Below are 16,710 nucleotides of genomic sequence, written 5' to 3' on the forward strand. Positions count from 1 at the left end.
TGCCTACTTGATTCTTCTTATTCGTTCTGCTATTGATTTAAACCTTTACAATCAATTCAGAATTACACTTAATCTTATAAGTATAATCATATTTACTAATCCTTTAGTAAATCATGACGAATATCTTTGTTACCCTTGTGGTGGACTTGATCAACACACAACTTTGTGTACTTGATCTCTTTGTCCTTCACTTGACACTTTGTCAACGAATTAGTCTAATTTCCAAATATGAAATTTCTCATTCATAGTGCAACCAAGTTGTATGATTCCAAGTTTATGTCCAATTGAAACTTGGGCGATGAGAAACTCTCCCTATTTGGTAAATTCTTGACATTTCCACTATTAACATAATTAAGAATCTTATCCATTCGTTGTAGAAATATGCAAACATCAATTTTTCATAACGATTTCATTGCAAGAAAATAAATAAATAAATAAATAAGTCAAATCAAAAAATTTATTTTATTCATAAAAGCAACGGAAAACATTTGTCCTTACAATGCAAAATCAATTGAAAAACTATGTAGCCAAAAGAAAAATTCCTAACAACTCTATGATAACTTTCTAAGCTCAAAATCTAATCCATGCGATCGAGATCCATTTCTTCGTGATTAGACTCATCTTGCTTTTCCATTAAACTTCCTCTCTTTTTCACTGATCCTGCAAAACATTCAAATACAATCTTATCACATCATGTATTAAGAATCAACGAATAGGAACTTAATGGAGTTAGATAGTGGATTTTACCTGAAGCGCAACCATACTCTTTGACTCTCCCATCTTCTGGACTCTTCAGGCTCTTAGGGCAGACTTGTATCCAACGCCCTTTCTCTTGGCAGCAAACGCAGGTCGATTCTCCTAGAACGTCCTCGGAAGCATGGTTCGTTGACTTTCCCAACAAATATGCTCTATTGCTTTGCCAAATCATTTCTAATTCAGCAGCAATGAGCATGTAAGTTAGGTCAATGCACTACTAGAAAATAGACCTTTAATGACGCGCTTTTTACGACACGCGCTGATTAACGATACGCAATAGGACGTGCCCTTAAAATAGTGTTATCTCTCCAAAAAATTTAAGGATTTACGTCACGCATTATTGAGTGCCCTTAATTTAGTGTCTCAAGAAAAAAAATTAGAAACACGGAGGGCGCTTTATCTTAAACGCGCGTCCTCTGTACATGTCGCTTTATAATTTTAATGAAACGTGCTTTTAGTTAATGAAGGGGGAAACAAAATCCCCAAAATTTTGAAAACCCTCCTTGTTTTTTCTATCTTCTATCTATTTTTCATCCTTGCAATCCACTCTCCCCTCTCTGATACTCTCTCCTCTAGATCTCCCTTCATTCTTTACCTCCCGTCTCTCTGTAAACCTCGAAGGTGAATCGTAATTGATCTGCGAGGTCTCCTTCTTTTTCTTTGTTTTCTCAGGTACAACATCATCCTAATCCATTAACCCCTTTCATTTTTCATTAAAAAAAACCCTAATTGACTTGGCAAGTTCATGAACCAGATGTAGCACATTCCAAACTGGGGATTTAACCAAACCCGATAGAGCCATTGACGGAATCTTTGGATCCGGTCAACAAGGACTCTCTGTAATCGCGCAACTTTCTTCACAAGGGATCGCTCCAGGTCTTCTATCTATCAATCTACAATGTCCACTGTCAAGTTACATCGAATCAAGGTCTAGGGTTTCAAATGCTTCAAGTTCTTCCCAAATAATTTCCCCTCTCAAGACGATTTTCCTCGATCGTATCTTTATGGCGATGATTCTCTCTCGATCGGATCGAAGACCGCTCACTCTCTCCTTAGATCTCCATGTGAGTCTGATCCCCCCTCTCTGTAACAACCTCGCTTCCTTCCAAAAATCGAAGACCATTCTCTCTCGATCGCCTCTTTAAGGCGAAATTTAGACACAATAATCTCAATATAAAATTCGTAACTGAACTCCTCTTCACCTCTACCCTACTCCATCTACAACGACTCCTTAAATTTACAAACCCTAGTCTAGTTACGCTTCTAGTCAAATCAGGTACCTATCTATCTGCTTTCTAAATTCTCCTGGATTGGAAATTTCTTGATACTTCGCTAGCTTTTAAACAAACAAAAATCAGTTTTTCTCTCAATAATCCATTGGATTTTTCATTGGTGTTCCCCTTACTGGTTTCGATAACCTCTTTAATCTATGAGGTTTGTGTTTACTTTCTTGCCCTCCCTCTCTCTAAGAAGAAAACGCAGCCTCGTCGCCTTCAATCACCCAACGACATAGGTGAAACTCAAACTTCTCAGACCAAAAGAAATATTGTATGAAAGAAAAGCTGTCCATTAATGGAAGAAGTGCAGGGGGGTTGCTTATTGGTGTTGTTGTGAACATGAGACCTGATTTATTTAAGGCTACTGTAGCTGGAGTACCATTTGTAGATGTTGTGACTACAATGCTTGGTCCAACTATTCCTCTTACAACTGCAGATTGGGAGGTGATTTATATATAATATTTTTTTGTTTTGGAAACTCAAAGCAGGATGCTATGATAATATTAGTATGTTTCTTTCTAAATGTGAATGACTTGCTCTATTGCAGGAATGGGGTGATCCTCGGAAAAAAGAGTTCTACTTTTACATGAAATCATATTCACCAGTTGACAATGTGAGTGCCAATGTATCTTGTTTCAGTTTAACTGACATAAATCCATCTGACAGATCATCAAATGAAAATGTTGAAGTTAATTACTGATGGGTGTCTATTTTGAATAGGTAAAAGCTTAGAATTATCCAGCCATAGTTGTTACTGCTGGAATAATGGTAGATTGTCAAGAGTGATATTCAGGATGTGATTGATAAAGATGGTGAGGGGTTCACTATGGTCACAAAAAAAGCTGGAAATGCAGGGACTGCTACTGTGAAGGGGTACGGTACAGATGATATTCATCCCAATGTTTCTGGAAGCAAAGGTAGTAATTGGAATGGAGGGAATAACAAAAGAGGAAGCTATAATAGTGTTAATAAGGGTAATAAAGGTTGGAATAACAAAAGTCATAGTGGGAATTGGAATAGGGTGAGTGTTAGCCATTGGAATCATCAAAAGAAATAGGAGTTTGTTGCTGCAAATAATAAATCTTTCATTGTAGATAAGCAGGGGCATAATGGGAAAGAGAGTGCGGATTCTAGGAAAAAAGAGGAAAAAGTGGAGAAGGGAAAGGATTTTAAGGGTTGCCAAATTATAAATCTTTCATTGTAGATAAGCATGGGCAGTCTTCTCCTGATTCTATGGAAAAGGTTGTCACATAATCAACTTTGTGATTGTATATTGATGATTATAGATTGGTGGCTTTGAGAATCTAACAATAACTTTAACTTTTTTTTTCTTGCAGATATCAGCAGAATCCTGTCCTGCTTCTGATCTGTTGGTCAATAATTCTGACAGTGGTCAAACTGAGGCTATAGAATCTAAGTGTGATACCAGGGTGAATTCCAATCTTGGGAACCATGATTGTTTAAATCCTATGAATGACATCCTTGATACCATGTAAGTTTGAAAATTTAATCATTGCAACTTACTAAGTATCAAAATAAGAAGGTTGGATGTTTTACTTTGTGATGTTTTTTTTATTTATTGTTTTAGATGATTTGATTTCAAAGGTGATCAAGGTTCTTCTAGAAGAGATTGAGACACTAAGAAAATGAAACCGGGATGCTGTGTTGGTGAGCCAATATCTTTCTGAGCTTAGAGAAGTCAAGAAACAGGGGAGAAAAGAGAGAAGGCACAAGGAAGCCCAGGATGTGCTTGCAGCTGCAACTACTGCTGCTGCAGCTTCTTCCAGGCTTTCATCTTTCAGGAAAGATACACTTGAAGAATCCAATCACCATGAGGTAGTTGACTCTCATTTTGTTAGATAACATTTTTTAGGGGTAATTTCGTCATTAAAAACCGTTCTTATAATGTGATTTCTCTAAAAACTATCATTTAAGGGTGTTGAAAGTTCGTGCACACAGTGAATCTTGTAGAGCTGTTAGATTTATCAATGAAGGACTTGGTAATGAACCAACATTGTTTATACTTTATATACTCTTGAACCATGTAATTTACTTTTTACCCTCAGTAGCAACATAGTTGCTGTTTCTTTAAACTTGATTTTGAATGTGTGTTTTTGTCATCAGTGATCCTTACTGGTTCTCCAGATTGTTCTATTCTTGCAATTGATATTGAAACAGGATCTCCAGTTAGTTATGGATGGATGTTCATAAAATTAGGTATTATTTTCAATATTCATACAGTTAGTTATGGATGGATGTTCCAGGTGGGGGCAGACGTGCCTGTGCAAATCTTTAAGATGTCTCCCTGTTGATCGTATCTTTGTGAGGATGGGTGCAAAAGACCATATTATGGCAGGCCATGTGACTTTTATGATGCAAAGAGAGAGCTTCTGTGAATAGGTGGGGGCAGATATTACTTCATAAATTATTGTTTTTTCTATATATATATATATATATATATATATATATATATATATATATATATATATATATATATATATATATATATTACTTCATAAATTATCCCACAAATACATTGTAGGTGAGGGTATAAAATGTTTAATTACCTTTTTACCCTTGAGGCTCGGGTTTAAATATTTACACAATGTTTTTACAGCTGTGAGAGGGTATGGTTTATCCTACCCGTCATCTTCAGCGGTCCGCGTCCGGTTTTTACTGAATACACCTAGCATGCTGAATCTTAACCAAGAATCATTCTTTTTACTTCACAGACATCTGAACATTTCTATTTGTTATCAGAATTGTTACTTTGCTCTTAGAAATAATTGTCATAAACGGATTGCTCTACCATACACAGGGGACAAATTCTTGCTTCATAAATGGATCACAGTTATGACAATGGCGCCTCCAAGGCTGGAGAAGGGTGCTGGGGTGTTAGATAAGCCAGTAATAGAGAAAACAACTCCTGGAAGAGAGTCTGAGTTTGACTTGAGGTATTGTATCACTTTTAATGAAGTTTGAAATGCATATAGTAAAAGATTAGGTCGATTTACCTTTTTTTTTTTTTTTTGTTTTTTTAGGAAATCAAGGAAAATGGCACCACTATATAGAGTGATGCTACACAATGACAACTACAACAAGAGGGAATATGTTGTGCAAGTGTTGATGAAGGTTATACTTGGAATGACAGTTGACAATGCAGTTAATATCATGCTCTTGACCTGGACACCACTCTAAATTGTAACTTACTCTAAATTTTATATGTAAATTTTATTTTATCTTTTGAAGGGAAATTTACTGAATATTGATTGGTTGATGTAGTTAACTAGAATTGGTCGAGATGCAGTTTTATATGTTGAGTCGCTCATTGAGTCAATCATGGGAGGATTGGAAGGGCTAATCAACATTCTTGATTCTGAAGGAGGTTTTGGCGCTTTGGAGACACATGTTCTTACTATTTTATCAATTTCCTTAAAAAGTTACCAAATTCATGTATTAAATTTGATAAAGCTAACTTAATTGCTTTTTTTTAAATCCTAGCTTCTACCAGAAGTCAGCTGAAACTACAAATGGCTTTTGATGGGCAGGAAAGATATATGAAGGTATGATCTATATTGTAATTCAGATTCTATAACTCTTATTATGTAATGTCTTAAGTCTTAATACCCATTATTCCTTATGTATGTAGAGATCTTGGGAGCCAAGTGATAAAGCTGATCTTCACTTTGTCTACAAAGATGTTGAAGGAGTATCAACTCAATGGGATGATATTCAAAGAAAACTCAGGAACTTACCTCCCAAACCCTCTGCCTTCAAACCCGATCCCTTCACTCCTGTAGAAGAAGAAGATTCCAAACCTAAAACCAAATCTCGGATCAATAACAAGACAGAAGAACTCAAAGATTTAGAAGATGATCTTGATGATAGTTGTTTCCTCGAAGAATACAAGTACCTTCAACTCCCTTAATCCTAATATCATTTTATGAGGGTATTAACTTTCATGTGATATTTTCATGGTTTCATTTTCTTTTGTGTTCTTGAAGCAGAAAGAGGTTAGCAGAGATGAAGCAAACAGTGGAAGTTTGAACTCAGAAAGTTCGGGCAGCATCTATGGTGGCCCGGGCATCATCTATTTCAATATTGATTGTGTGAAAGTCATCTACTAAAGCAAGGTTGGTGTAAGATTTAATGATGAGAACATTGTTCCAAGACCTTCAGTGAGTTATGATGATGTCCCTTAATAGCAATGTAGTACTAGGTTATATAGTTACCGATGATTATTTGTATTTGACATTTTATGCAATGAATTATCTTACTTATTTATTGTATTTTATTTTGTATCTTGTATGACATTAATTTTTGTGCAATGGATTGTATTTTTTGTATATGGTGTTTTATTTCTATTATGAGAAATTAAATGCAAATTTAATTTAAAAATTAATAAATATATAAATTTATTTTTTTAAACATTTAAATTTACGATACGCAAAAATGTGTGTCATCTTCATTTATGACATGACCTTTCTTGACAGGGGCTTTCTTGATACGCATTGTGTGTCATTAACACGCGCGTCGTAAGGTTACGACACGCGAACGCGTGTCGTCTTCCTTTATGACAGGGCCTTCCTTGATACGCATTGTGTGTCGTAAACGCGCGTCGTAATTGAGCGTCGTAAAAGCGCATCGTCTCTCTTTATGACAGGGCCTTCCTTGACGTGCATTTGCGCATCGTCTGAGCCTTTTACGACGCGCAATGAGCGTCGTAAAAGGCTGTTTTTCTAGTAGTGATGAGGTTATCTTCATGATCCATCATATAATACTTTCTTTTGAACTCATTATATGATTCAGGAAGTGACTGCAGAACCCAGTTCACAACCAACTTATCAGGGAATGACGCGCCCAACATTATCAACCTATCGATGTGTAATTTCATTCCTAGAACGTGGGCACACACGAGTTTACCATCTTCATGTTTCATTTCCAATAAGGCTTTAGTGGCATTGAACCTTTCAATTCTTCGATCTTGTGGGTTAAGGAGAATAATTGGAGGAGGTGGAGGAAGTGAAGCATGATTTCTTGTTCCTCGATCGAATCGTGGAATATCATCTTCATGTGGAATGCTTGTTCCACGAGATTTGGGAAGACCATAGTTGTCGAACTTTGACATCTACAAAACGGGAGAACATAAATTCAAGTTAGTTGATTGATTGAGTCCTTAATAAATCACCCAAATGAGATATTAAGGCTAAGACCCAACACAATACGCTACAACCTAGAAAAGGGATGCCGTAATCTAGTTGCATAATATTTGAAGGTAAGTGAATGACGATTCACTAATTTCCACAGAAGTATCTGCGTAAAGAATACCATGCATTTCTTGCTCACGTCGTCGACACGAGCCTCGAAACGAAAGAACTAAAGAACATCCCAGTAGTGAGCGACTTCCCCGACATTTTCCCAGAAGAGCTACCTGGATTACCTCCACAACGGTAGGTCGAGTTCCGAATCGACTTAGTCCCAGGAGCTACCCCAGTAGCCAAGTCGCCCTACCGCTTAGCACTAGCTGAGATGCAGGAACTCTCTGGTCAACTTAACGAACTGCTCAGCAAGGGCTTTATAAGGCCGAGCTTCTCACCTTGGGGAGCACCGGTTTTGTTCGTTAAGAAGAAAGACGGATCATTCCGTATGTGTATTGACTACAGAGAACTCAACAAACTGACGGTCAAGAATCGTTACCCTCTGCCTCGCATAGACGATCTTTTTGACCAACTGCAAGGGGCGAATTATTTTCCAAAATTGATCTGAGATCCGGATATCACTAGTTACGAGTACTAGAGGAGGATGTGCCAAAGACAGCCTTCCAAACTTGTTACGGACATTACAAGTTCGTGGTGATGCCATTCGGATTGACCAATGCGCCTGCAGTCTTCATGGATCTGATGAATAGAGTATGCCGACCTTACTTGGATCAGTTCGTCATCGTTTTCATTGACGACATCCTGATCTACTCCCGAAGTAAGGAAGAGCATGGCGATCACCTGCGACAAGTTCTAGGGACATTACGAAAGGAGAAAATTTATGCGAAGTTCTCGAAATGTGAATTTTGGATCCGAAGAGTAGAATTCTTAGGACACGTGGTAAGCAAAGAGGGAATCCACGTGGACCCATCCAAAATTAAAGCCATTGAGAACTGGTCAGCACCCAAGACGCCTACTGAAATTTGTCAATTTCTAGGCCTCGCTGGCTACTACCGCAGATTCATTCAGAACTTCTCCCGAATAGCGAAACCCCTTACAACCTTGACCCAGAAGGGCGTGACCTTTGACTGGGAAGAGAAACAAGAGAGAGCGTTCCAAATGCTCAAACGAGCCTTGTGCACCGCGCCAATACTATCCCTCCCCGAAGGGATAGAAGACTTCGTAGTCTATTGCGATGCATCCAATCAAGGGCTCGGGTGTGTTCTGATGCAGCGAGGTAAGGTCATCGCCTACGCCTCGAGACAGTTGAAGACACACGAGGTTAACTACACGACCCACGATCTTGAACTAGGAGCAGTGGTGTTTGCTCTGAAGATCTGGAGACATTACTTGTACGGAACGAAAAGCACTATCTTTACCGACCACAAGAGTTTACAACACATTTTCGATCAGAAGGAGCTCAACATGAGACAACGACGGTGGGTCGAGCTACTCAGTGACTACGAATGCGATATTCGTTATCATCCGGGTTGTTGGGATTAAAACCCTAATTGTGATTTGATGAACAAGATGCGGAAAATAAGAACAAACACAAATAATGAAGATTATGTCGAATGATCACTCGATTTATTGAAATATGAGGAATAAATTACACTTAAAGCATAGACTAAAGAATCTAACACTACATAAGAAACCTCACGTGGCGGCTACATTTTGCCTCACACTCTTAACCCTAATAATGAATAATACATGACTATTTATAGGGAAAAGACAAGTCTTGGGCTTTTAACCTAGAATTCATCAAAGGGGCCCATTGCCATCATCCATGGAGTGCTTTGAAACCCTACAATCTCCCCCTCAAAGTATGGAATGGATGACAATGCTTTAACTTCCAAAACAAGCATCTAGCAAATAAAAAGATCTGCAACGAGGAATATATGAAGCAATCCACGAATCTTGATTCTTCAATAGTCTTCAAACACGGGCTCTAGGATATATAAATCAAGCACTGAAGTAATGTCTTTAAACTTCATTTTCGAATGTAATCCCAAAGAATCTTCATGAAAACCAAACCCGCCATAAAACCCATTTCAGAACAAAGAAACTGAATCACTTCTTGTCTTTGAAGAGCTCCCCCTCCAAGTCACAATGATCTTCAAATAAGCTAATGATATAAGCCATCAAAAAATATCATGTAACAACCCAAACTTTAAGATTCGTAACGCCACTTGATCGAGAAAATACAAGAAGTCGGAGATATAACAAGTCCTTAGCAGAGCTCGATGAAAAACTTCCGCTGTAAAGGATACTTCTCTGTAAAAACCTTAGTAGAGCTCGATGAAGAACTTCTGTTGTAAAAGCTACCTTCATAATTTTCCCACAAGCTTTATCAAAAATCTTCAACTTTGAAAAGTCACAAATCCAATTTCGAATGGCCATACCAAATTCTCCCCCGATTTATAATCAAAAACATGATTATAAAGCCTTCAAATGGTCATGAGAATGATCTTGAATGGATAAAAATTTACTATGCTCCCCCGCGACAAAAAGATATACAAAAAAATCCGAAAAAATCGTGAAAACTTAACGTTAAAAAAAAACGACTTTCCGAACCGCCAAGACTTGATAGAATCTTTATTTTTCTGTTCACAAAAAAAATATGAGCGTTAAAGAATCCAAAACTGTTCACCGGCCCTCAATGTAGTAACTTTTCTGAATATTGGGCCGAAACTGTCACTTTCTGAAAGACAGGGGCTGGAATGGTAATTCAGCATCAACAAACCGTTTTATATGTAACAAAATCTGCAAATGGTCCAAAACTGCCAAGGCATGAAAAGTATAGGGACCAGATCGTTAAATTCTTGAAGTGGCAGGGACCAAGTATGAAACATTTAGTCATCTTCCCCATTTACATTCAGATGAACGAACACAACGACTGGAAGGGGGATCATACGAGCGTTCACAAACGATTCCAATCAACTCCTTGTAGACTTTCGTTTCAAGTACAAGCAACCGAACCAAGGTTCGTTTCAAGATCGCCATTTATTCACGCGAACACAACCGAACGTTCGGTTCGTTTCATATCAAGCTTCATCAGGCGAAACTCCTTTCGCTTTTGGTTCATCCTTCGTTCGCTCCAATCAACCGAACCCAGTTTCAAAAGCAAAACCGAGCATCCCGATTAGAATAAGGAGCGAAACCTTAGCCAAGCCGAATCACAGGTTCGCTTTCGGTTCATCTCCTATTTCAGTCCCAACATAAACACGCGAACCCAAGATCGAGGTTCGTTCCATGAGCTGCTAACGCGAATCTACCCCTTTTCGTTCCAAGTGCTAACAAATGACCTCAAGTTTATTTCACGTTCGTTTTGAGCACAAGCCTTCATACCGAGCCCTGAGTTCTGAACACCAAGAATCTCACCCAAAGCGAACCAATTTCAAACACGAACCTAATGTCAGATCGAGGTTTGTTCCAATTCCGTTGATTATACCCCAAGGCGAAGAACAGTAAACGAGCATTCACAGGTAAGGCTTTCATAGCGATTTTGACTTTTCAGTATTTGACCACAAACAAACCCAGTTCAGTTCATTCGATCCTCATTTGTTCATCACACAATCGATTTTGACATAAACCATGATTGCAAGACCCATTTTATTACGAACCAAAAGAACGTGAAGCACACCACAATTTGATTTTATCAGTGATCATTAAACTGCGAATGTATTATTCCAATCAGCAAGACAACCAATTAAAATACCAGCGCTCCGATAGCCTATGTTCCGACTATCTTCATAGCATCGCACCAACTACCCTCGATCATTTAACTCAATTTTGACTTTTCTGTTTGACAATTCAAATTGAGATTCAACGCAGTGTATCATATGACTTCAAAAATTGCATTCAACCAACACCACGTCAATATACCACATATCGATTTCATTTATGAATCATTAGTAATTTGAAGAAACAAATGAAATCGAGTCAATCAGTAAGAGCTGAAAAAAAAAACGATGAATAAGGAATAAAAGAGTAACGAATTCAAGATGCGTCTTTTCCAGATGGGTCGATTAAGCCAATCGATATTCAAACGCTTACAAACGATAGCATCGGTCAATCATTGATTTGTTAATTTTGACAAGCAAGGGAGTATGAAGATGCAATTGGAGACTCGGATGCAATATTAAAGCCAAAGAAAATTGGATCGACACTAAGCGTATGGATCATGAACAGTGAATCGGCCAAAGGATTGGGCCAGATCAAAATAAGACACGAATGGATCCAAATGGGTCAAAACAAATGATTAAAATCGACTGATTTTTGGATTAAGCTAATCACCAGATCTAAGATGAACAGAAGAACGAATAAAAAAAAACAGATGAACAGTGATGAACAGCATGAATTTCCATGAGCAGTAACTTGAACAAAATTTTGATTCCATACCGCCAAAACAACAATAATCTTTGATATGTGCATAATTAGTTAATTATTTAACATATATTCTTAGTTATTTTTGGTTAATTATGAGAATAATTTGGACAAAAGGTACTTAAAATGCTTTGAATTGTGTTTTCAGCCCAAAAGATATGCTTGGATGTAAAAAGGAGAAAAGGAAAGCAAGAGAAGATTAAAGGGTGCCAAGAATGACCTACTCGGCGAGTACCTCGGCCCTACTCGGCGAGTACACGATGAGATACTAGAAGATATGTACGACTGCTAACCTGAAGACGGATAAGTATTGACCTACTCGGCGAGTTGATTCTGCTACTCGCCGAGTAGCCTCTGTTTTGAGATATCTTTATAAGACGAATCCTGATCACTTGGGAGAGAACTCCTGGCGAATTTTGGGAGAATTACCTGCGACAAAAAGATTCAGAAGGCATTGAAGAACCCTAAGCTTCAAGAGTTGGAAGAATTCAAGCAATTAGGTTAATTCTACCACTTAGACTTAGGAATTAAACATGTTTGCTTTCTTAAACTTTGTTTCTTTGTTTGTTTCTACTGCAACTATGAGCTAAACTCGTTTTTGTTTCTGTTTGGGGAATACCAAAGAACTCCTATGGTTAATTATTGAATTTTGTTTAATTGTCTAATGGTGATTTGTTAAATTAAGTTTGTTAAAGAACCTTATGTGTTAATCACTACTATTTTCTGTTAATTGGAAGGCAATTAGGTTGCATGAACATCACTTAATTGTTAACCTCATATGTCTATGTGAATGCTAAAATATGTGCTTAGAAGTAATGATTATGAAACTAAGATTAATAAGAAAATAGGAAGATTAATGTGTGAGCTTGTTTGAGAAACCATCAACAAGAGGTTAATTGAATTAATAACTTAGTTAACCATTACAAATCTTATTTAATCCAAATAATTAATCTAGGGAATTAATTAGTTTAAACACTTGATCAACGCTTAAATTAGTTAATTGTCTAAGGGTTAGGAGTAATGAACATGAACCTAATTACTGTCATTGGTAACCAATAGCAATTAATCTACCTTAACTTAAATAACCATAGGAGTGAATTGGTTGAACCTAAATAGAAACATCTTTATCAAATTTGGTGAAAAGTTGTTGCTTTAGTTAATTAGTTAAATTTAATTTGTTTAAGTTTCTAGTCTTGCAAAACTAGAGAAAAAACCATTTACTTTTATTATTTGTTTTAGTTAAAATTAGCTATTAGTTTAATTTCCGTTCCCTGAGTTCGATACCTTACTTATCAATCTATACCACTTAAAGACAGGTTCACTGCCTTTGTGTGCTCAAATTATTAATAAAAAGTAGGGATAAAACTAATTGAATTTACACACATCAAGTTTTTGGCGCCGTTGCCGGGGAACGGTTCTAAAAAATTAAGCTAATTTCTAATTTTTTCGATCCTTTGTGTGAGTTTACTTGCATAAAGTTCATTTATTGCAATTTAGTATCCAGTAATTAGGTTTTAGTATCTGTTTTAGTTAAGTTAAAACTTAAATTTTTTTTGAAATATCACTGATACTCGCCGAGTGCACTCGCACCTACTCGGCGAGTAGCAGTTTATCCAGCAATTTTTTTTCTTTTCTTTTACAATCTTTTTGTTCTTTTTACGTTTTTTTTTTATTTGATTAATTTCAGGACTCTCATGACCAGAGGAGCAAACACACCACTGGTACCTCCATTTGAAGATCCCGAATCCGAATTGAAAAGAAACAAAGGGAAGGACGTGGAGAGTTCAAGCACACCAAAGAAATCACCATTGTCCAACTTGAAGACTGTTTTTGGGAAAAAGAAGAGCAGTAAATCAGGAGCTTCTAGCGCTTCCTTGACAATTGAGGAGCCAATCCAAGAAGATATTGGATACGAGACCGAGGAAGAAGAGGAGGCAACGTACGAACAAGAAACCGGATCGGAGGAAGAGTTAGCATTCACTATGGCTAACATTGATGAAATTCCCATGGGAGAATGGAAGAAGAGGATGCGCGACGACCATGGCCCGGGACTTGTGCAACCCGCAATTCCTGCAACTGCTACCTTCGAACTAAAAGGTCATATCCTAGCTGCGCTTAAGGAAATACCTTTCTATGGGAAAGATCATGAAGATGCCTACAAACATTTGGATGAAGTAAATGATGTTGCTGACTATTTCAACATTCCAAATGTAACCCGCGAAACTCAACTACTTCGGATGCTTCCGGTAACCTTCAAGGGTGTTGCTAAAGACTGGCTCAAATCACTTCCTCCCGGGTCAGTCACTACTTGGGCCAAAATGAAGGAAGAATTTATAGATCACTTTTGCCCACCATCCAAAATAGCCAAACTCAAGAAGGCCATTGCAAACTTTGAACAACAAGCTGGAGAATCTTTATATGAAGCATGGGAGAGGTACAAAAGTTTACTACGAAATTGCCCACACCATGATCTAAACAGCCAGCAAGAAGTTTCCATCTTTTATGATGGAGTTAATGTCACAACCCGGCAGTTGTTAGACTCACAAGGCCCACTTACAAAGAAGCCACCCCCGGTGATTAAAGAATTAATTGAAGAATTCTCTAAACACTCTAGAGAATACCACAACCCTAGGAATGATGTCACGAGGGGAGCCGCGTACGCTGCTACTGAAGATTTATCCGCGGTCATGGCCATGTTAAAAACCATGGATAGGAGAATGGACAAAATGGATCAAACTATCCATGCCATACGGGTGGGTTGTGAAAACTGCAATGGACCTCACCTCACTAGGGATTGTGATTTAGATGAGCACGGCAACAAAAAGGCACAAGTATGTTATTCGAGCGGTGACCGGTATGATGAAGACTGGCGAAAACAAAAAAGGGAGTGGCTGCCTTACGAAGAGTACAAGAAGGCCAAGGAGGAGAAGTATAGACAAAAAGGAAGAGGCTTTTACCAAAAGGAGGAGCCGGTGCAAGAAAAGAAGCCAAGCTTGGAAGATATGCTAACTAAATTTGTGGCTGCTTCCGAGAAAAGACACAGTGACCACGATGCTGCTATCCAAGAAACAAGAACAATGCTCAGAAACCAGCAAGCATCCATCCATAATATAGAAACTCAGCTTGGGCAACTCGCTCAACAACTAAACCAAAGGTCACCGGGAGAGCTTCCTAGCAAAACCGAGAACAACCCACGAGGCGCGCAAGTGAACATTATTACCACTAGAAGTGGGAAGGTTATTACTCCCCTGGCCCCCATTCGCACTGAAGAGAATAAGGACTCACAGAAGGAAGAAACGGAAGCACAAGCTGAGAACCAACATTCACAATCTGAGAGATCTACTCGCCGAGTAGGACCGATGTACTCGGCGAGTACATCTGAAAAACCGCATGATCAACCACCCGTCAAACCTTACCAGCCTCCAATGCCGTACCCAGCCCGAGCCAAGAAGGAGAAGCAGGAAGAGGAGTATCAGAAATTCCTTGATCATATTAAAACTCTTCAAATAAACATTCCTTTCATTGAAGCCGTCATGCAAATGCCCAAGTACGCAAAGTTCCTTAAGGAACTCCTCACTAATAGAAGAAAGATGGAAGAGGTGCAGAAAGTAGTATTGAATGAGAATTGCTCCGCAGCCATGCTAAACAAACTACCAAAGAAGAAGGGTGATCCGGGGAGCTTAACTTTACCTTGCCAATTTGGCAACTTGGCAGCAATTCATGCTTTAGCTGATTCGGGAGCGAGTGTAAACCTTATGCCATACTCGTTCTTCAAAAAGCTGGACCTTCCAGAGCCAAAGCCAATTCGGATGGCAATTCATTTAGCAAACAAGACGGTTACTTTCCCAAGAGGCATATGTGAAGATCTATTAGTGAAAGTAGACAAGTTTGTCTTCCCGGCTGACTTCATCATTCTTGACATGGAGGCGGATCCGCAAGTACCAATCATCCTTGGAAGACCCTTCCTCAACACCGCTAGCGCCATCGTAGACATGAGAGACTCAAAGCTCACATTGCGAGTTGGGGATGACTCAGTAACATTCGGGGTAGACCAAGCCATGAAGTACTCAAGGAGTAGTGACGACACGGCGTTCTCAATCGACATGCTTGACGAGTTATTGGAAGGAGACATACCTGAAGATTCCAGCAAGGTTGCAGCTTTTGAAGAAGTATTTGATCCAGAGAAAGATTTACTAGAGATTGAAAGACTGTTGGAGGAAGCAGAGTATAAAGAACTCAAAAACCAAGCTGAAAGCCCTACTCGCCGAGTAGACCCGATCTACTCGCCGAGTACACCTGAAGAAAAGTCAGCAGTCGCAAATGCCGCCATGAACTCGCCGAGTACCATACCTGCACTCGGCGAGTACGCCACTATGAACACTAAATTGGAGCTCAAAACACTGCCTAACCATCTGGAATACGCCTTTCTGGAAGAAGGAAATCAGAAGCCAGTAATTATAGCCTCAGATCTCTCCAAGACAGAAAAGGAAGAGCTTGTACGAGTACTGAAGAAAAGGAAGAAAGCCATCGCGTGGAGCATCTCCGACATAAAGGGAATAAGTCCATCCTACTGCTCTCACAAAATAAACTTAGAAGAAGGAGCCAGACCGGTGGTGCAACATCAAAGAAGATTAAACCCGAACATGCAAGAAGTCGTCAAGAAGGAGGTGGTAAAGCTTTTGGATGCAGGAATCATCTACTCCATCTCCGATAGCCCATGGGTGAGTCCGGTCCAGGTGGTGCCCAAGAAAGGAGGAATGACGGTCATTACCAACGAGAAGAATGAGTTAATTCCAACGCGAACGGTAACCGGTTGGCGAGTGTGTATCGATTATCGCAAGCTAAACGATGCCACTCGCAAAGACCATTTCCCCCTTCCTTTCATAGACCAAATGTTAGAGAGACTTTCGGGCCATAGCTATTATTGCTTCTTAGACGGGTTTTCCGGGTATTTCCAAATACCCATAGACCCAATGGACCAAGAAAAGACCACCTTTACGTGCCCCAGTGGGACCTTCGCCTATAGACGCATGCCATTTGGCTTATGCAATGCACCTGCGACATTTCAAAGGTGCATGACCGCCATATTCCAT

General features: G+C 38.9%; 1 non-coding gene across 1 annotated transcript; it reads right to left on the minus strand.

Moving 5' to 3' along the window:
• Positions 1-13,983: 13,983 nt before the first annotated feature.
• LOC128126968 (small nucleolar RNA R71) lies at positions 13,984-14,090 on the minus strand. The gene has a single exon (XR_008224935.1). It is a non-coding gene; the product is annotated as a small nucleolar RNA R71 (small nucleolar RNA).
• Positions 14,091-16,710: the final 2,620 nt, after the last annotated feature.

This window comes from Lactuca sativa, chromosome 6 (assembly GCF_002870075.4).
Source record: "Lactuca sativa cultivar Salinas chromosome 6, Lsat_Salinas_v11, whole genome shotgun sequence".
In the NCBI taxonomy this organism is placed as follows: Eukaryota; Viridiplantae; Streptophyta; class Magnoliopsida; order Asterales; family Asteraceae; genus Lactuca; species Lactuca sativa.